The sequence below is a fragment of the Lissotriton helveticus genome, chromosome 11 (genome assembly GCF_964261635.1).
Source record: "Lissotriton helveticus chromosome 11, aLisHel1.1, whole genome shotgun sequence".
Lineage (NCBI taxonomy): Eukaryota > Metazoa > Chordata > Amphibia > Caudata > Salamandridae > Lissotriton > Lissotriton helveticus.
The window spans coordinates 427,536,173-427,559,288 of record NC_136072.1 but is presented as its reverse complement, the minus strand read 5'-3'; the positions used below and the strand labels follow the sequence as shown (position 1 = coordinate 427,559,288).

At 42.1% G+C, this 23,116-nt stretch overlaps 1 long non-coding RNA gene across 1 annotated transcript in view; it reads left to right on the top strand.

The window, feature by feature from the left end:
• The window catches only part of LOC144792822 (uncharacterized), a 107,668-nt gene extending 97,962 nt beyond the window's left edge, over positions 1 to 9,706 (top strand). The window contains exon 5 of the long non-coding RNA XR_013602626.1: positions 9,345 to 9,706. This is a non-coding gene — a long non-coding RNA (uncharacterized LOC144792822). The remainder of the gene's footprint in view (positions 1 to 9,344) is intronic.
• Positions 9,707 to 23,116: the final 13,410 nt, after the last annotated feature.

The following is a 23,116-nucleotide window of genomic DNA, read 5'->3' as shown; positions in this document are numbered from 1 at the left end:
TATACAATTATAATTATCATAATATTATAAAATATTCAACAAAATGAATTTGAGGTAAAAATTAAACAAGCATGGGTTGGGCCAATAAGTCTAGCTTTCTGTTAAGAGTTTGGTGATGTTGGGCCTGATTTAGAGTTTGAGACCCACGCCTGGGCCTACCCTGCCAACTTAGGGTGAACACAGCAAACACAAGTTTTGCATTCTGTCCATCAATTGTTCTTTTTGCATTTTGGCATGGTGAGCAAAGAACAATGTATTTAGGCACCTATCTCTGTACTGGGGTGAATGTATGACATTGTTCTGCATTCTGTTCATCAGTTGTTCTTTTTGCATTTGTCACCGCAGAGTGGGACAGGATTGCCCAGACGTAGTCCTGTGCTCTCCATGCCACTGGAGTCAAGCTATCCTGGCTGATGAGGGCTGAAAGTCCGAAACCAGTCCTAGGATGCTTGTTCCCAGTTCCCAGTCCTGGGAGGACCTGGCCCGGCAGTTCGGGCTGGACTGTTTCCATTTGGCGCAGGGTGAAGACTGTTTTGCATATGCCTGGGTACAAACTGGAATAGCCTGATTTAGAGTTTGAGGGCGGAATACATTTGCTATCAGGGCACCAGAGTACTCCATCACACTGATGGACATCCTGTCCCTCAAATTTAGAGCTGTCCACCAGCCCAGCACACATCTTTTGCCATTGGCAGGCGCCATTGATACAGCGGTTCCTATCAATGTTGTAAAAGTTTGAGGGACAGTTTCATCAAACATGACAGCTAGCCTTCAAAGTTTTGCAAAGCTTTACTTTTTTCAAAAACACTTTTGAAAAATGTAAAACTAATGGCTCCCTCACCATGGGAATTTTTTCTGAAGGTGTTGCTAGTCATTTTTAGATCTCGGTTAGATAGGCTTTCCATTTGCTGACTCCATTGTCGCTCTCCCGTTCTTTCTCCCCATTTGTCCATGGCATGCATGCATCATGCATCTTCCTGTGTTTGGCCCTCCCGAAGAGCATGGATTGATTACTATATCAATCCAATAGTCCCATTTTAGCATCCATTTTAGGAACTTCTATTTTCTTTCTTGAAAAGCAACTCAGAAGATCAGTCCCGTTTTCACTCGCTCGGACGCTCCAAGCTCCACTCCATTTCTATAACACAAGCCTGTCAATCTTGTCCTTATCTGGTCAAATTTGCTGAGCATTTAAAGACTGAGGTCAAATGTCAGACGCTGATTTCAGAGGACACCTGTTCAATTTCCCAAACCCCTCCCACTTACTACCTAACCCATCCCCCCTCACCGCTTACCTCATCACTGCTTGACCCCTCCATCCATCATTGCTTGATTCAACAGTGGAGGGCGGGCACCTGCACACTCAGGCCCGTGACGCAGCAGTCGGTGCCCTGTGTATTAATTTGCAGTTTTTGTGTTCTGAGCAAACACAAGGAGATGATGGATGGAGCGCTGAAACTTTTAAGAAACTCATACCCAGTCACAGAGCTGGGATGAATCCATCAACATTCTTTACTTCACTTTGCCACCTCAGTACAAACCCAGCTATATGCAAATCAGTCTTGACACTGTGCCTCATGGGAACAGTCCAGCCCAAACTGCCAAGGCAGGTCTTCCCTGAATCGTAAACAAGCATTCTGGGACCAGTTTTTCGGTAACACCCTTCATCAGCCTTGCCGTTCTGGCGCGTCGATTGTTTATGACTGACTTGTTTCCCGGCCATATCCCCCTCTTTCCGACCACCACTAGTTTCCGCTAAAGTAACCTTGGTGTTACCTGAGGCCCTGATGAGAATCTCCGAAGAATTAAAGGGGATTCGAAACGCGTAGGCCCACTTGTCTACTGGTCTGCCCTTGTGTCTAGGAGTCACGTCCATCCACAAAGTTTTTGCCATCTGTTGTGCATTATCGATTTATATTTATTTGCAACCATTGTTTGAAATTGTATAATCTCTTGGTTTTGTACTATTTCTTTCAACCAATTACTCCGAACGTTTTGTTTAATTAAGGCAGTTCCAGTGCTGTTCTTTTCCCTTGTAGATAATGAACATATGGTATGTTTGAGTCAAGTTTGCATGTGTCGAATGTGAGGCGAATGTGATATGACTGTAGTTGTGAATGGTGGATCGTTTTAAGTAACTGCAATCTTTTGTGTCCGTTCTCATCTTGATTTCTCTTATTGTTTTTTCCTTAAATGTAAATATGAATTTTATAAAAACATTGTTGATTTTTCAAAAATAAAATTGCGATTAATAAGCAATCCCTCTCTGGAATTTAATCTTCTGTTTGTGGAGGATTAATCATAGCCCGAAGTTATGTTTATCAGCACTGGCACTTTTTGTTGTTATTTATAATGGAGTCAAGCTGGCCTGGCTGATGAGGGCTGAAAGTCCGAAACCGTTCCTCGGATGCTTGTTTCCAGTCCAGGGAGGACCTGGCCTGGCAGTTCAGACTGGACTGTTCCCATTGGGGGCAGGGTCAAGACTGATTTGCATATGGCTGGGTCCAAACTGGAATGGCATGGTGAGAAAAAAACCGATAGATTTAGGCCCAGATCTCTGTACTGGGGTGAATGTATGACATTGTTCTGCATTCTGTCCATCAATTGTTCTTTTTGTGTTCATGTTCTGGACGTGCATCATACAAATAAATATCAAACGTGCACATCAGAACAGGTAAAATGCACGCATTACTTTCGTTCCAACTAGTACTTGTGTGCAGTAAGCACTGTTAATTCTGCTCAAGCAGTGCCCCATGTGATAATTTTTAAATCACGAAAGTGTTATTAATGGTTGTAAAACTATGATTTTTAAAGTAGTGGTATTGCTATAAGCCTTATAGCAATACCACTACTTTAAAAATCAAACAATATGTTGTCGTTGACCACAGGTTATAATGCATTATAACCTGTGGTCAACGGCAACATATTGTTTGAATGTATTTCTATAGCAGATCGGCTCCTTTGGGCGTGGTGTGAAGATGATCATGAAATAGGTGACATGGAACAATTCACAAAAAATATGTTTTAGAACTGAAAAATGGCTAGTTTGTAAGTTTACTGTATTTAGAAATATATGTGCATCACTGAATATTGGCAGCACTTCTTTAATCAGCAGCTTCCCATGTACCGCATTTATAACTCAGATGCTGCTCCGGGTACTGTGCTTGTTATTCATTGGCTGTTCCGAGCCCTGCAACCTTTATTTCAGCGGCTGCCGGGGGCAGTTGTGTTTCTTGAATTCGGGTTGTTTGTGACGCAATATTATCTAATCAATCCTGAGGTTTTACCAGAGACAAGAAAATGCACACAAAAGGGGAGTAATGCAGTAATCAGAGTGCCAAACAATTACCCCATACTCAGTTATGTTGCAGAACATCTAAATTGGTGGAAATATCATACGTTTTATAGGCAGGTTTGTATCCAAATCAATAAAATCAACCACTCCTTCACTTTCTGACATAGTACCTAAGAACATCAAGTCTCCATAGCTGCAAAATAAGTTGTGTGCCTAATAGAGAATTACGTGCCATTAAGGAATGCTTTCAGAAATCGATTGGCCAAGATCTCTCAGTCCATCTTGTCCAGAAAGCAGCAATTATGTATTCATGCAGCATAGTAGGAGAACACACGCACTCAACAATAAGTAGAATTCTGAAATAATGTGAGATGTAAACAGTTCGAATGAGTACGCATTGTTTGCTACGCGGAGGACAGCTAAGCACATGCTTATTCATTTTTAGAATTTATGTGTGTCTTTTTACTTCTATTTGCCTTTGGTGCTCTACCTGGTTGTCTTTTGCTTCGTGTTGTATTCTGTGTCTATATATAACCGGTGCTTTAAATGGGCTGGTACTCACCGGTACTGAGTACCGGCACTTCTAAATTGTCTGCGCTTAAGTACCGGAACTTCTCTTTGTCCTAAGAGAGTACTGGTACTCATGGAGATATGAGCCAAGCTCAGTGAAATTGGCATTTTCAAAGAGAAGTGCAACACTGACAAGGAGTGGATCCATTTACATGAAACACTGATCGAGTGCTAATCTCGCTTTACAAAGTGCTTATGTTTTTAGTGCTGGCAGGAAGTTTGAGAGGGGGCCGACTCACACTGTGATTACTGACAGAGTGTCAGAGGCGCAACTAGAGCCAGATCTGCGGGGGGAGTGAGGGGGGGGCGAGGGTTGGCTAATTCACCTAGCAATAGTCAGAGTGGGAGTGGAGATGCAGGGGCTCTAAGAAAGGGGGAGAAAAAGAACAAAGCCTCGTTAGCAAGCAAATGGTCTTCTAAAGACCTGTGAAGTACTCGAGTGCTGTGCGGCTGTGTGTGTGCCCAGGAGCTGTCTCAGCCCGGGCTCGAAAACTCGAACTTCCTGAGCCTGCCTTTCTTTGGTGAATGAAGTAAAGGGATGAAGCCTGGGGAAGGATCGCGATGAATACCTTAGCGCCTACCTCCGCTGACTTGTTTCATTGTGCTATAAACACCAGGACAGGTCGCCAGGGACTGAAGGCTGTGCACACATGAGCAGCGGGCGCTTAACCCGTTGAGCTGCTGTCACAGTGAGCCAGTCCTCAGGCAGAGGACGGAAGTGGTGAGCGGATTGAGAGAGAGGGCAGGGATTAGCAGGTGGAGAGAGAGGGAGAGACGGGTGTGCGTGAGGCGGAGCCGCCAGGCTTTGATTCATCAGGGATACTATATGGCATGCTCTGTCTCGCCAGTGAATGACAGATCTACAGTTTTTAATTCATTCTTCCTGAGGGTGTGCCCGGGAAGCTGTCTTAGCCTAGGCTGCCACACACAAGGGGGGAGGGTGCTGAAGCCCTTTGAGCTCAATGGGCGTTGTTCGCCTGCAAAGTGTCCACTTAGGCTCTGTGGAGTGCATAGAACTGTACGTTTGTGAGCAGGGCCTGCTAACAGACATATTTTGTTACTCTTGTGAAATCGAAGAGAAGGCTTCCTGCCGGCATAGCAGAGTACAGTAGCACTTGTTTGCAACCCGACAGAGGAGGAAGGTGTCAATAGTAATGCTGTAGCACAGCAGGTGGGAATTAAGGTTTATTAATGTGGGCAGCAGCAAGTGTAAGCGTTTCTAAAATACATGTACTGAATGCGCTGTCTGCGTGCATCTATGCTTAAATGGGCCCCAAGGTGCATCCCTTTGCGCTGCCCATAGCTCCGCCCCTAGCGCCACCTCAAGCCCCGCCCCCTAGTCCACATCTCAATTTGGAGAGTACCCACACTTATTTTTTTCCATTTAAAGCACTGTATATAACTCACCCCGTTGAGGAAGAAGGTACAGGAGCTCTATTTAAATAAGCAAAACCACACTCAGTGGTGACATAATGGCCAACCCTAGCTACAGGACCGTTCTTCTGCGAGAACCCATATGTCAATGTCACCATCGCTCTACAGAAATGCATTAACATCGACAATACCTATAGCTCTCGGATTGCTGAGACTTTCTGGCTTTGCCACTGCTTGTTTTATTTTTACTGTCCCTCATCCCCAGGTCTTACTTGGAAGTGACTGACAACAAAATAAAAAGTCATCTAACCACCAACTCTAAATTGGGCGGACAGTCAGATGGCTTACCTCCGACGACTTACACTCCATCAGGCCATTGAAGGAGTATGTCAGCGATCGGGCCAGCGTAGGATACTTTGCTGACATGCTTCTGGTCTTCCCAACTCAAATGCAGGTGGGCAGACCATGAGTCTGGCAGAGAGGGTGCTCCACCACCGTTGAGATGGAGTACCCTCTCTGTCAAACTCTTAATCAGCCTATTTATGTGTCCCCCAGGTTTCAGAGACGGAAGATCCCATAATGAAGTAACATCGAGGGCTATAACAATGTAGAACTATATGGAAGCTGGGAATAGGGCTCCTTTGCTGAACAGACTGCACGAGCAGAGTTAAGCTGTATGCTCATAGAAAAGTGTAATTAAAAGAAGCCAGAAGATGAAGGTTGAAATATACAGGTGCCCACACAGAAAATATGGCATTACAGAGACTTTTGACAAATTAGCAGTATGTTCAATGCTTCTCTAAGTATACCTTTGTGATTGCATATCTTTCCTTTCTGAACAAGAGTAAGCCATAAATCCAATAACCAATAGCCTGTTATTATGAAGGCAAAGTAACATAAAATAAGGTGGAATAGCTAGTTAACGTTATTAGCACAGTACCTTTATGACCAGCCAAAGAATTCAATTAGCAGCCCTTCCTAAACAATATCAACAATTAAAATGTAATTACCATGCACAGCACTCGGTTGCTAGGCAGCTGAGCTTGCCCTTTCGAAATACAAAAACATACATACATGCATTTCCAGTTTCAGCAAAGTAAATACTCAGACCACACATATAGTGGCTACCAATCGCTAGCTACGTATCATGCCAAATCTGAAATTTATCAAAATGAGTACCTTGCCCAAAAAAGAATGGGAACACAATGGGCATAATGTAATCATCCACAGAATGCAATGGCCTTAATGAGCAGTTGAACCAGGCAATGACAGCGAACTAAAAACATTTGAAAGTCAACAGCTGATGGGGCTGACCCAAATCCTACCCTCTATGTACTTTTATTTGTTGAAAGTTTTTTAAGAATAAGGTCATGGAGTCTTCTAGACAACCAATGCTGTCTACAGCAAGGCCTAAAAAGACACCAACCAGAAAGTAAATTCGTAGAAGATTCAAGTGGTCACATCAGATATGTCAAATGAGGACACGAAATATGGAAAATCAGGAAAATGTTTTTACTTTTACATGCACATAATATCAGAGCATCTTGTCTGTTACATATGTCATATTTATGAAAAAATGGGTTGGAGAGAAATTTTCATTTGGTGGAAATATAAATTCAGTATGATAAAAAAAATATATATATTTTGAAGTTGCTTTGGAATTCAGAGCTTATCCCCTCCCAATGAGTAGGATTATTATAATATCGTCTTATTGTGTTAAATAGTAATATGCTGGGGCTGAATTTAAGAAACGCGTAATTGTAAAAATTGTTCTCTTAAAGCATAGGTTCCTCTAAATATTAGTATCTCTATTAAATCTAGAACCATGCATAAAACGTCTGGCAAAACTGTGTTACTGCTGTCAGATGTTCATCACAATGTGGCTAAATACAAATCTCTGAGGGTGAAATTACCCCACCCACAAATCTGGGCAAGAATCTGGGTGTTACAGGACCCCTGTGGGAAAAGGTCATGATGCTTTTATCCATCTATTTGTTAATCTAGCTATCATTATTTTGTTGGGAAACAACGTCTCAAATAATCAAAATGTTATGCTGTATTATGTGACTTAGGAAAATCTTGCATGTTTATTGCCATATAATATGTTATTCGATAAAATATAGTTAATTATTTCTCATCATAAATGTGCCCAACTCAATCAATTAACTACTGTTTTCTTATTGAAGTATAAAAACTGGGGAAGCTCAATTTTGGTTTCCATGTGAGAAACGTAGGAGTACATCAGACTCACTTATAGTTGGCCCACAAATACTATGTGGACACATTTTATTAAAGAAGGGGTGATGTTTATTTAGAATATCCTTTTTAAGAGAAAAAAGTCCCTGAGCTGAAGGATATCATTATCATCACAATGTATCCAACCTGAGGCATCTGTGCCTCTTTTTACAAGATCTACAAGATGACCATACACATTAACACACACTATAATGTTTTACAAGTTAATTGCTAAAACGTCAGTCTAGTTACTCTGAGACAGTGTCCTAGAAGCAAATCACATAAAAAAACTCCGTTGAGTACCAGAAAATTAAAATCATCAATTTATTTCTTTAAAAGATATATGCATGATACAGTCTACACAATACATGAAATTAATACAAAATACAGTTAAAAAACCAAAAAGTCGACGCGGCGTTTCGGTGTCTTGAGTGGATATGTACACCTTCTTCAGGACGGTTTTTTTTACAACATAAAATTCACTAAAAAGAAAAAATCACAATTAAAATTCACTTCTGGCAGAGTCCTATAAGTACTGACGTATACATTTGTAGTTAAACTTTATTACACCTATATCATTACTTTTGCTAGGCTATCAATTATATCACCCTGCTAGGGTAATAGTCATTATTTTCAAGGAATGTTTCCAGTGGACCCTATCTAAGGGCCTCTGGTTCTTAGCATCACTTGGACCGTGATTGTTTCACCACATCTATCAAATCAGGATTTATCCACTTTATTATATTTATACGAATCGTAATATCACACCATACCTCGTGATTTGAGGAATTTTAGGTAACAAGTTTTCCCTTTGAGGATATGGCTTCTTATTCCTTTAGCAGCATATCTTGCATAGTTTGGCAAAGAATGTATAACAATTTTTTCTTTACCTAAAGAGTAAATTTCATTCCATGATTAACTCCACTTTATTATTTATACACAATCTCTTCAGAATATTCTATAAGTTATAAGCTCATACCTGAGTTCAAATATTGCAACACTCGTAAATAAACGTTGTATCAGGGGTGACCACCGTATGGAATATGTAAAAAAATTTTTAAAAACAGGTACAAGTTTCCTGAAAATAGACAGAAATGCACAATGTTTTGTCTAGAATATTCTCTTAAATCACGAATAAACCTGAGTCTTGTTGTTAAATCCAAAATCTCTGTACCTTATTAAATAAAGTGCTTACTGCGGTTCCCTCTTATATATGGGAAGGATGGCTGTTGATGTACCAAAGGAAGGGTCATGTGATATGCTTCCTTCTGCCGTTTAGCGGATATATCCGTTGTCACTATTGTGATCTATTGGAAGAGAGTATCCCAAAGTTGGTTACAAATATCTAGCGTTTTTGTATTTCTTTCTTCACTCATGTTAACTACGTTCGCCCATCTGTTACTGGGACACTTTTTTTAAAACCAATTTGGGATGCTGAGTGCTCCGTTGTTACTTGTTATTTAGAATATCCCACGTAGAGATAAATGTGAATAAACGTTGGGCCTAAAACATCATTAATGGGAAATATTGTAAGGGATGTGTTCGAGTTTATGGAAAATAAAGGCCTAACAAGTGATATTGTGGGGTGAGTAATTAATGTATGTGGGTGGGTTGCAGTCCAATTAATTGAATGCAAAATGGGATTTATTATTAATAATGTGGTGGAAATGTGAAAATGTGCACGTCCATGTAACCCAGTGCATTTGTTAAGTTGGCTTTTATTTTAGGCCTTTTGTGCATTCATCTCACTTTATGTGTGATTCATTCTAGTCTAATGTTTCTTTCAGTGCAAGTATACGATGCAGTTAGCATTTGATTCGTGCTTAACCTTCAGTGTGGAATTTTTCACTGTGTTTTGTCTCAACTACAGGTGTGGATTATCTAGCATAAAGGGTTATTGCTTTGTTTGATAGTGAGGTGTGAAAGTACAAAGTAGCATAAGAGGAATGTGGCAACAAGCACAGGGATGAGTTCCATGGAGGAGAAGAAGGATGGCCAAGGACGAAGAGGATCACTTATCTGTGTGAGAAGGGAGCTTGAACAATCAAGCCTGGCCGAAGGACAAGTACTCAAGTGAATGTCACGTGGAACATATTCTTTTCTAATGCAGTTGATATTACTTGTCCCTACTTAGGAAAGAAAGAGAAACCTTTGAGACTTCATATGGTGCAGACCTATGCTTGTATGTCTTAACGCTACTTGAATACAAATGTTAACATCCATTTTTTTTTATATAAGTGTAAATTACTCAGATGGATAAAAGACTGAACAGTATTTTTATTTTGAATTCTGTATTTCGTTCACTGTGTCTTTCAAAAATGTTTTGGTGTCACATTCATGACGTCGAGAAGCAAATTCAATGTGTCTTGTATCCTTACTGATTAAAACAAAGTAATTGACACCTTTATAAAAGAAATGTCGATGCCGTGTTAACATTTGTATATAATTAGTTCGTATTGATAACATTGCAGCCTTAGGGCACATACATTCACAGTGTCTAGAACACTTGTTCTACTTTCTTTCAGTACTTATATGCTGGGGCTAGGGTGGAGCCCTGCTCACCATGTGCGCATAAAGCATTTTTAAGACTTCTAAGCATTCTACAGGTTTTGAGCATTACATTTAGTTTACACTGAGTGAATTACTACGAACTTTTTTCAATTATTTAGGCATTCTACCCACAGGTAGTGTTTGAACCAACACCATGTCCTTTGGAGATATTTCACATCTCACTGATAACAAAGCAGAAACAAAAGGCTATAGTTCATCAAAGGCAAATTACATACACAATCTCATTCACAAAGTCAGGTCATTTGACTTACCGACTGGCACATCCATGCAACATATTAGACAATTTGAGTACCTGATGCGTAGAGAATGTGAGAAGTTAGCCTTGCATATGATGTCCACTATTCTAGTGGGCACCTTCCACCAGTCTAAACGACCCTTATTGATGGTGGTTGTAAAGTCAACCTTATAGACAAGCTATCCTAGTGGTAGCATGGACCAGCAGTCTTAGGCTAAAACTTCAGAGAGCACGTGAAGCCAGCTGTTTTACCATATATAATCCCTTGAATACCAAATGAAAGCACACCACACAAGGTATATATCAAATATATATGTATTTATTACTAACACAGCCCCTCTGCACTCTTTATGAGGTCAGAGTTCGAGATATGTTACAAGTTACTCATTAGGCATACTATAAGTTGCACAAATACAATTCTGCCCTAGGGGCCTCACGAACCATATACTAAGTAAGTGGTATAAGAACCACTTCAGGAATAGTGAATAGGACTAGGGCCTAGGGAATCGCTGGGGTTACACTACAGAACCAAATATTAGGAAGTAGGAGACCCACCGGAGACGCGTGCAGTGTGGGAACACAGTCGCGAGTTACCATTGACTTACAATGGAGAACGAAAAAGTCACAAAGTTAATGATTAAGGACACTTTCGATTGGATTATGGTGAAACCCCTTTAAACTAGGACACTTGGATAGTCAATACCCATGAGAGCACCAGAGTACTGGAGTTACCTCACCCAGGGAAGCCGGGTGCATAGGTGTCTTTTCGTGTCGGGTTTCGTCGATGCTTTCAATGGAGACCTGCAAAAGAAGTGCTGCAGGCGGCCGAAGGAAAAGTATCAGGGTGGATCCAAAGGTAGATTGAGGAGCTACAGAACCTGAAAGCAGAGGGGACAGAGTCTGGGTCACTAGCCAGGGACCAGGAAGGAACTAGGATGGAACCAGGTGATGTCCTGATGCAAACAGGTGAAGAGGTGAAGCTTGTCTCTGCAGCCACGAGAACCAGGAGGTGTTGATGAAAACCAGGAGCTGGATTCAAGCTGTCCCACAAAGGATCTAGTTGACTGCGGTGTCGGTATCTGGATTGGACCCAACAAGCCTTGGCAACCGCAACCCACGCAGGAAATGAAGATTGGCTTCAGGTCAAACCAGCAAGGTTTGAGGAGCTTCTCCTTTGCAGGGAAACTGGAGCAACCAGAAAAGTAAGATGATTTCAAAGGTTCGTCTTCAGGGGGCTCACTAGCCAACGGGCTAGCAACCAGGAAGATGTGTCAAGCTGAAATACAGGAGTGGACCCCACGCAGTACTCGTGGAGTGAGGGGGGATGAGCTTCGATGCAAATGGTGCTCGGGTCTGGGGCTTCTCGTACCCCAATGCACAACTGCGAGTTACCTTCGGAGTCGATGCAGTTAGCAATTTGCAGGATGTTCAGGGAGTCTGGTCCCATGTCTCTCGTGTCCGCCACGGGTCTCAGCTTTGCTGTGGATGTGGGTCGGAGTCCAAGAAGTCCGTAAGTCCAGTCCTGAGTAGCTGAGTCTTCGGGTTCCGTTCAGAGCGTCGACAAAGCAAACCAGCAAGTTACTGGTGGTGCCTGTTTGAACAGGGTGGTCACTCCATGACCACAAGGGAGATGTCTTCCGTCTTCTAGTCGATATAGAAAGTTGAAGGTCCAAGAGTTTTGTTTCAGAGTTTCGTTCCAGGATAATCTAATGTCTCTAGACACAGCTCCTATCTTTATACTATACTAAGGGGCTGGATTACCTGCTAGGTCCCTCCTATGGGTGGACCCTGAGAAGGGGGTGGTTACACCCCTTTCTCTTTGTCCAATTTCATGCCGGAGTGGGGCAGGAGTGCCCCAGCAACTGGTTTGAACTGGGCTATGCATGGAGCACCTTGTGTGCCCCAGGCAGTGTCTCGATTTGCAGCCCTCCCTGCCCCAATACACTAAAAGCCTGTCTGGGGAGGTGCTAGCAAGGAAGGAAATCAATTGTTCAGGCATCCCCAGCAGCAGGAGGTCAGACTCGTGTCTGTGGCAGCAGCATCCATTTTGTGATGCTGAGGCTCTGTTTAACTTTAACCGGGTAAGGCAGTAACCAACATGTCTTCTCCCTCTAGAAGGGTGGAATGCTACCCCCGCTGCCAGAATTGGCGGGTGGGGGTAGTATTCCAAAGTGTTTGACACCTTACATGACATGTTTTGAGAAATCCAAACCAAAGTTAGCATTAACCGCGAGGATTATAATGCACTTAAGAGTATAAGGTATGGCTATATCATAGAACAGCTATAAGGACATGGTTCCAAAAGCTCCAGAGGGGTTGAGATCATGCTAGGGCACCCTCTCACATAAAACCAAGCCCTCTGCCTCCAGGATTGTTAACGCCTGCCATAGGAGTGACTTTTAGGTTACTGTGTGTCTATATATAAGGTAGATATAGATATACTATATCTAAGTAAGGGGTGATTACACCAGCTTACCCAAGCTGAGTGATCAGCCTGTGGTGTCAGTTTGGATGGCCAGCCAGGGCAAAATACATGCTGCAGCCCCTGGTAGGCCTTGGATGCACCTATGCCTTGGGTACCTTTTGTACACTATACAGGGGCTCACTAAGGTGACCCAATACACAATCAGGTATGTACCTAAAGTACATGGTATCAATTTAGAGAGAGAACAGCTGGGCTGTGGGTCTGATTAGCAGGCCCACAGCCACACTAAAGTCGAAAAACCAGAGAATCACAGCAAAAAGTGGTGGTGACCATAGGAAGCAGACCCTACTCTCCTACAGAGAAATCAACCAGAGACAACATACCACCACACTTTTTCAGTATCACAAACTAGTAGGATCCCAAGAGGCTTGTGTCTGGCAATCAAGTCAATGATGTTCAAACTTAATAAGAAATTTGTGGGAAAATGGTATGTGATTCTCAACAAATGTTTGCTTGACTTAATCCTTCTTATTGTTAAAGAATTGTCCCAGATATTGAAGGGCCTAGAGGAAGAAATATATGAGTTGAAGAATATACTTGAAAAAAGACTGGAACCTGACCCTTGGCAAATACCACTGACAGAAATCAACACAAATTTGTACTCTTACGTTAAAGAAATACATGATCGCATGATACACAAGTTCAAGAGGGACACAATTCAGGCCGCGGATGTGTTTGATACTACGTAGCCTGAGGGGAGTCGTCGGATGAAAAGGAAAGTTTGACGTGAAGGTTTCCCCTGCCGCGAGAGACCATGACACACAGCACATTAAGGCTGATAATTGAAGGCCCTTGAGAATACAAGGTGACATCTAATTATCAAGCCTTTTTTCTGATTGTAGCAGAACTAATAGATTGACGAGCCCACCAAACCTATGTTTTGAAAGAGTTTATCAGCAGATAATTATTATATGTCAAATTAGTAATTTTAGTAATTTTATAAGTCACATTCTTAAATGTTAAACTTCCTTTGTTAACTTTTGAAGTCAAATAGGTTTACACCATTGTTTTATAGTGTTTAAATTGTTTACATGCTCCTATGGGGTACTATGCATGATAGAACTTTGGAAACTAGTTCCTCTCTGTTGCGTCCCCGATAGTCTTTCTTCATTGTGTATTGCATGTGCACTTGTATTTGCGCATACGTTTAGTCTCTGTTCACAAATAATTACGGGCGTTTGTTTGAACTCACTAGCACGAACCGGTCATGGCGGGAGGGTTTAGTCCACACGTCCTTTAAACGTGTAAGCGACACCACAGAACCTCTCTATGTGCGTCTCTCACTACCCGTAGCGACAAACCACATGTATATTAATCATTACGCACTTTTTAGGTCTCGCCTGTCGATGCGCATGCGCATCGAGCAAGCGAGACTATAGGGGCTCATCCACACTTTATCTAACTTGCAAGGAATCGTGGCGATTCCTTACAGTGCCCGTGACTTTTAAGCTCAATGCGCATGTGCATTGAGCTTAAAAGCGCGTGCACATGCCCCCAGCCGCCTGCCTTGCCTACTCTCTTCCACAGCCTCCCCCAGCTCCGCCCCCTCACTACTTGATTGCACGGCCGCTAGGCCGTGCCTCCCCTACTCTCCTCCCCCCTCCTCCTCTCCTCCCCTGCCTGCCTGCCGCTAGCCTTGCCTCCCCTACTCTCCTCCCCCTCCTCCTCCTACTCTCCTCCCCTCGCACCTCTCCCCTCTCCGCCCCCTCCCCTGCCCGCCGTGTTACGGTGAAAGCACATGGTTATTGGTGTGTCTAGGCTCTAAAACAAACGTGGTCACAAAGGCATTCACTTTTCCTTTTAATTTTCAATGGGGAGAGCTGATACCGAGAACCCGTCCACACTCTGTTAATACTGAACAGGAAGGTATTAGAGACTAGATGCAGCTTTCCATTGTCACCGCTAGCTTCAGCCTCCCCTTTTGCGCTCCTCCTCCCTCAGATTCATTTGCTCCAGAGCCAAAACACCGGCCAGGAAAGCAGACCACCACTTCCTGGAGAAGTCCTGGCTCCAGCATTCAGAGTCCCCTCCCACCGAAGCTAGTTCTCCCTCCCATTGTTTGACTGGCTTTGGGCTTCTCCAGAGCGCCCTTCCTGCAGCTCCAATGAAGGTAGGCATGGTATAAGCAGCTGCCTTAAAGTCACAACAATGCACTGCAAAAAAGGGCGCACATAGAGCCAGGAACACATATACTCCAGCCTGACCGGAGGAACCATGTGCTGCACGCAAACACACTGTGTAGAGCGCCTCGCCAGCCGCCCAATAATCATTACCAGCAGTGCAGCGCGTGAGTCAGAGTTGAGGGGTTGGTGTGTTGTATTTTATTGTTATCGTTGATTTGGAGTGAGTTGTTCGGCACTCTTCTTAAGGGCAGCTTCTAAGTCACAGGTATGCTTAGCTGACTAGAGAGTCGGCTTTTTGTGGCAGGTGATATCTGTATGTTTAAACTATTCTGTGTTTTTAGTCGGTTTTCACATGATGTTTACTTCTTTTTCTATGTTTTCTATGTACCTGAGCTCGAGTGGAAGCTATTGAAGGATTTTACAAAAGCAACACTTATATAATAGAAGGGCACGTTCATTTTGCTTTAGGCACGGGGAAATTAAGTGACTTGCCCAGAATCTCAGGTTTTGAACAGACGCAAGGACTAAAGCCTGGTTCCACAGTTCCAAAAAACGGCAGCGGGGAAATTAAGTGACTTGCCCAGAATCTCAGGTTTTGAACAGACGCAAGGACTAAAGCCTGGTTCCACAGTTCCAAAAAACGGCAGCTGTAGCCCTTCCTACAACTGCTCAATACGTCAGTTGCAGCATCTCACCCTCACATTATCCAGTGCAGCATCTCACCCTCCCATTATCCAGTACATGATCTCACCCTCACGTTACTCTTTCTACGTGTTCTTCACCCATCACCTATGTTCCTTCCCCCTCCCGTGCCCTCATATGGTTTTACAAAATGCCGTCTCTGATTCCTTACAACCCCCACATTGTTATTGCTCTCTCCTCCCGCTCCACAGTTTTGTTTTTCTATACCAGTCAAACTCAAACCAGCAAGCAAAATCTTTTTTATTTAAAACTGCCTGTGTGTAGGTGCATGCATGCTTGGTGCTTGCGCCTACAAATTACAAAGCCGACTGCTTGTACCCTTTTTCCTGTTATAAAAAAAAAAGCAGCGCTGTACAAAATCGGGATGCTGTACGACAGGGCTTACAATCTTAGCAACGTCAATTGGGGCAAGGGCGAGATATATTGACTTTGCCAAGAGCGGTTTTTGTACTAATATCCCCTTCTCTGACATCTCAGACATGCCCAATAATCCCTATAAAATCTCTCACTTATCAGCAAATCTCATGTTGAGGCGATTACTATTAGGTCTTCTCTCTGGGACTTTGCTTATCACACATGTTGGTGTTACAGAGAGAGCCTTCAGTGTCTCTGTTTCACTTTACAGTTGTTTTCACTTCACCCTGTGATGTTTTTTCACATGTTCATACTGGGGACCCAAATGTTTGGGTTATGCTTTACAAGGGTTTCACTACGCTCTGATTAGTTGTTTTTTTAAAATAATTAACAGACGTTTTTACTATCTCATGTGTTTTATTTAACATGTTCACATTGGGGATTTTGGGAATTCCACTTTAAAAAGGTTTACTACACCTTAAGGTCTTAATACTCCTTATGATGTGTTTAACCTACTTGTTTTTGTGCAACTGCGGATTCCAGTCCTTACATTTTACATTTTAGAGGTTTTGTTTCGCACCCACCACTGTCAACAAAATGCGTCTGTCTTCTATTTCTGCAAATCGCAATGCCGAGAGCATTTCCCAGCCGGCCGACTTACTGCTTCCTTCCTTTCCATTTCTTTTCACGGTTTCTTTCATTCGCCCATCTCTCACTTTTTAATTAGTGCTCTGTTTTCTTCATTATTTTTCTTTATTTTAATATTTCCCTTTAAATTACCTTTCTTCTCTCTGATCCTCATTGTAACCTCTATTCGCTCTGTGTGTCGTCCCTTTCGCAGGCATCCCACCCCCTCCCTCTCCAGCGCCTGCCTTCTCTCTGCCCACGCATCACTCTCTCACGTTCCATTATTCTCCAGCTGCCTCAGTCTGCCTCGTCTTCCTCATCCTCCCTATGACAGTCCTTCTCTCACTTCAGGGCTTACTTCTTCTTTCCCTGTACTCCACAGTTTCCTTCTCTCAATGCGTAATTCTTTTTCTTCCTTCTTTTTTCCCTTTAAATTACCTTTCTTACGACTCTGAAACAACGCACAAGGAACAGTCGCACGGGCAATTGTTTAACTCACAATCACCACTAGAAGCCTTCCATCCGTTTCTAAAAAACACGAAAGACCCAAAACTGTAGCAAATGCAGACATACCGAATTTGTGTACTAAACTCACCAACAAACATTGACATGCGTATAAAACAATACAAGACAACACTGAAGGATTAAAGAAGAAAGTTAATCCACCCGAAAACTAACTGACAATCAGAAACATTATAACTAAACGTGCGACACTGGTTATAGCAGTGTATATTGAACTAAATGCAGAAAAACAGCCTACACTTTAACTGTAATAATACTAAGAAAATAGAGACTAATTTATTTTATATGTGCACATAAACCCAGCTGCTCATTTTATCGACCGCAGAAACATGAGAGGCTGCGTCGGCCCTAAGGGTCTCCAGCGTGTTAACTGCATATCACAGGTAGATCGGTCGTCAGCGCTTTAACCCTCTGAGCTAGCTTTATTAATCCAGCTATCAGCAAACAACAAATTGCACATTCATGAACTGTACATATATTGTGGGAGTAACCCAACATCATTTCTTGGCCTTTCATCATGTATAATTTACGTGTAATCTGGGGTCATTTGAGCACGAACACTAGTACAGATGAGTGGAAATAAATAAAAAAGCCCTCTGCTTGCATGCTACTTTCGCGGCTCCTTTGATGTGCGTCCATTTGCCACCAGCCACTTAGCCAATTTGTGTGCAGGCGCCGCCTCTGCTGGCGCGCGCCGCCTCTGCTGCCAGGCTTCAGCACACCAGGCTGCACACCCTCACCCCCCAGTCACTTCATCCGCGCCCATTTCACACGCGCGCTGCAGGTCATAAACAGGACCATCTGCGCCACTCCCAGCACGGGCATGACCATCTTCAAAGCAAGCTTGTAACACGAGCTGCCCTCAGACGTTCCAAGACACACTTTTAATGCTTTCTGAGTCGATAACATGACTCAGTGCAATTGACACACACTGCCTCAAACAACAATACCAAGATTAACACAACCCATCAAATAGCACTCACCTCAACACCTCCACTCACCCTCATCACCTCCACCCTCCCCCCACTCACCTCACCCTCAACCCCGCCACCCTCCTCACCCTCAACCCCTCACCCTCACCTCCACCCCTCACTCACCCTCAACCCCTCACCCTCACTCACCCTCAACCCCTCACCCTCACTCACCCTCACTCACCCTCAACCCCTCCCCCTCACTCACCCTCACTCACCCTCAACCCCTCACCCTCCCTCACCCTCACTCACCCTCAACCACTCACCCTCAACCACTCACCCTCAACCACTCACCCTCAACCACTCACCCTCAACCACTCACCCTCAACCACTCACCCTCAACCACTCACCCTCAACCACTCACCCTCAGCCACTCACCCTCAACCACTCACCCTCAACCACTCACCCTCAACCACTCACCCTCAGCCACTCACCCTCAACCACTCACCCTCAACCACTCACCCTCAACCACTCACCCTCACTCACCCTCACCCACCCTTACCCACCCTCACCCTCCCTCACCCTCCCTCACCCTCACCCTCACTCACCCTCACCCTCACTCACCCTCACTCACCCTCACCCTCACTCACCCTCACCCTCACTCACCCTCAACCCCTCACCCTCACTCACACTCAACCCCTCACCCTCACTCACCCTCACTCACCCTCAACCCCTCACCCTCACTCACCCTCAACCCCTCACCCTCACACAGTGCAATAGGTCTCAGACCATTTCAGTTACAGCTTTAAGAAATGTTTATGGCTTTTTTTATTTGTAATTCTTTAACATTGGCTACAGGAAACAAAAATGCTAAACATTTACAAAAAAAACCCATAAACAATTCTAAAAGCACTAACTCTAATGGTGCGAGACCTATTGCATTTCCAATGCTTGTTTCTTTAGGAACAACTTGGACCATTCAATACTAAAACGCCTAGCGTGTTGGTAGTGTTTTCAATCAGGTGCTTTATTGGCAAGTGCTGTACCACTGGATTTCACTGGTAATATGCATTACAATTAACTATGAGCATTTTATTGCGAAATTTGAAAACTTGGTCCTTTCGAAGATCATACGCATACCAGTTTGATCATTGACTGATGTCACTGATTCAGAGGTCAAAGGTAAGTTACAATCATAAATTGCACAAGCACCTTTGTGTGCAAAAGCTTAAGATAAATAATTTTAATTAAGGAATATATCACAGACATACAAATAATAAAACATGTTCAAGTAGTAAAATAAGTGTACAACTTACAATGAATACATATGACAACAGTGAAATTAAGAATAAGATAACAGAAGATTAAACTGGAATATAAGAAACTACAATAAGAAATTTTTATTATAAAAAGGGAAAAATGGAAAAAGGGAAAGAGAGAAATGGGCTTAAATGCAAGATATTGCTCTGACTGAGGTTATCAGTGCATGCCGACACTGTCTTACGAGTAGGTCTTTTTTTGCATGCTGGGAAGTGTAGTTCTTGGAACATGTATGTTCAGATAATTCAGTTTTCCACTGGTTTTGCATGGTTGCTCTCACTTCTTTCATTCCTTCCATTTTTCATTTGGATTCACCTTGAATCGGGTAATAATCCTCATGATTTCTCTGTTATATCATCTCCATTTGATAAGTCTTATAATGAACTTGACAGAAAACATGGAATAGTTTATTGAATTGTATATTCTTTTTATGATTATAGTGACCCCTGAAGAAGGGTCTTCTTGAACCAAAATGCATTGGGTTTTGTTTTAATCAGCAAGGATACAAGACACATCAAATTTGCTTCTGGATGTCAAGAATGTGACACCACATCATTTGTGAAAGACACTGTGAATTAACGAAATACAGTATTCAAAATGAAAAATATTGTTCTCTCTTTTATCCATCTGAGTAATTTACACATATAGAAAAATGTATGATGCCTTGTTAACATTTGTGTTTAATTAGTTTGTATTGATAAGATTGCATACATAGGGCACAGACGAGCACACAGTGTCTAGAACACTCGTTCTAGTTTCTTTCAGTACTTATATGCTAGGGCTAGGGTGGAGCCCTGCTCATCGTGTGAGCACAAAGCATGTTTAAGACTTCTAAGCATTTTACAGATTTTGAGAGTTACATTTAGTTTACACTGAGTGCATTACTACTAACTTTCTTTCAATTAACGCTACTTGATCCATTTTTGAAGTACTTCTACAGAAGCCTTCACTGCTGATATCTTTCATTCTTTCAGTTGCAATTGGCTTTGAACTTTGAAATTATCTGTTGGAATATGGGTTCCTTGCTATAACTAGTATAGGAAAGGGTTGGATCAATGTTGCTTGTTGAGACTCAATTAATGCAATTTGATTTAACTTTCTTTTTCCTGATTGTTTATTTCATAATATTTGAACTAATCATACTCTCTGTTCTGTATCAAGCACATCTCCTCAGGAGATTTGGACAAGTTTTACTAAGTTTGTATTTTTATATGCCCGTTCTATGTGAGCTCATTTTGAATGTGTAATAAATCCCACTGAACCTTTTCCAGTTGTGGGCTGGGTTATTGTTTGATTTAATGAGTTACACCTCAAGACTTTGAGTTTCAGAATTGTTCTCCCTTTTGCCTCTCTTGCAGTAAAAAATCCGAAGGCAGCAGAAAGTACATTGACTCAAATTTTCTAGGTTGGGGGTAAGCTGGAGTAGAAATTATTGAAATGTTGCCTGCAAATAGCAATGGAAGCAACTCTTCATTTACTTGAAAGGTATCTCCATTTGTACAAATGAATGTGCAAGCCACAAAGGTTGTGTCAGGAACAGCATTAGATAAAGATCCATACATACATTATCCCTTACATCACATAATTGTCTTCATGCAAACGTTTTTTGCCAGCTAATAGATCCCCTGGCATACCTAAGTTCACAAATGCTCTCCACAAATTATCTCAAGGCACACAATTCAGCTCTGTAATAGAATTTACCAGGGTATTGCAGAGGGTCTCTTTATAAAGATCAACATATTTCAAATTTATTAGATATAGTCTGAAAATTCGACAAACATTTTTGACACACTTACAAAACCCTGCGTGAAACTGTATGAGGCTTGTTTTAAGCTACTCTCTGTTTTTTCATAGTCATGAAATATTTACATGGAACGTTTCAAGGAGATGGGATGGTAATTTTACAGGTGATGTGACAACTTTCTCACCAATGTAAACATTTCCAATGCAAACTATGTTATACGTATTTCAACTGTTTGTACTTACTGCATTAGAAACAAACTGCTCTATAATGCCCATAATTCTATTTTATCCAGAAATACTAAAATCTCTACTGAGGCCGTATCTATAACCGTTCTTTCAACCCCCAAAATGTACAACAGATTAACAATGCTGGGGATTCCAAGATGAACTGTTGCTTGGCACTGTATGAAGCTATGTTTTGACACCAAAATCTCATAAAAGTGTCAATATATAATGTAAGAAAATGGTTATGGGAGCATCAGTCATTCGTTTCTTGCAAGCAGTGTTTTCATTGTATCACCTATCTGCTATAAATGTGTGACTAATATAGTGCCTATTTGTTATAGCAGAATGAATATCATTTTCAAAACATCACCTACAATCAGTGTTTAGGCTGTCATATTCGAAGATGCAGAAATCCTCGATGAAGTAATGTACCCTGAAGAATATCTTTATTCAGACACACAGCCTCTGCTTTTAACATTCCTCCAGTCAGATCACCATCTCTCATTCAAGGGTAGCTCCAACCATTTTCAATACATTGTTTACCAACAAGTACATCAATAGAGCCAGTTAGTATTTTCATTTCTTTTCACTTGTGGGACCAACCCTAGCATGAAGGTTCTGCGGTTGCTTGGAACATTCAAAGTCTGTCTGGTCTGCCAGTCTTACCCATCCAGATATTTACTATTTCAGAGCAGCACCAAGACCTGTGCCCCACTCTTTCCGTCAATCCTACACAACAGAACCGAGGTCATATGGTAATGTGAAGGATTACAAAATAGACATGTTGAACAAAACATTAAAAATACCTCTTTGACATTTAAACTCATTCGCCCTATTCCTGTTTTGTGAACTAAATGGCACAATCATCACATTTCTTTTCATTCCCAGTTCAGCTACTATCTCCAAGCGCTGTGAATAGTGTGGATATTTTTCTTATACAACCCCGCATTCATCATGCCTTTTTACACATTAGATTCAAATGGCCTGTCTTGGAAAGAATCCAAAATGCCCTTAGCAGCTAGCACAGACTCTGGTAATGCAGAAACTGATCGACTAGTACAGTAAATATAGTGCTCACCATATCTCCAATTCTTAAAAAGGTAACCAACTGCTTTACATTTCGCTCTAAACTCTTTTTCAATATCCACATCCACACTACAAAAAAATGTAGGAGACCCCACAAAGATGTCTGGTCAGCAAATTGTGTTATACCTAGCCTCCAGTTCACTATGGTTGCTGGTGGGCTTTAATTCACATAAAAGGGCCTATACTGTATTCAGACTCACGTCTACATTCTGTGCCTTGACAACATGGAAGACCAGTCTATAGCTCCCTAGTTGACAACATATGCACACAGGCACTCCAGTTCCTAGTCCTGAGGACACCTGTTAAGGGATAGGGGTTGAAACGTGTTGACATACACCTCACAGGGTACTGGGTTCCAAGAACTCCAATAGACCTGGAGCAAATGGAACTCTTTAACTGAGATAAGCCCCCCAAGGACTTGCCACCCAGCCCACTGTAGACTCTCTATAATGTAACAGGGAAAACACGACTTGTGAAGTTTAATTACATGGATTTTTATCTTGCAGTTTTAATGTGTTGGGTGGGACTGACTTACTAAATTGTTAATGACAGTTTAGTTGCACGCATATCCTGGTGATCTGGTAATCACATTCTACACAACTTTTGTCTTCCATCAATTTTTGTAAAGAAATGTTTTTTATTTTTGAATATATGATAAATTGATGTCTATGATAACAGTAAACTAACATCATGCTGATTCTGAAAATTCATAATGAAGTAAAGATTTTTTTGTGCTTA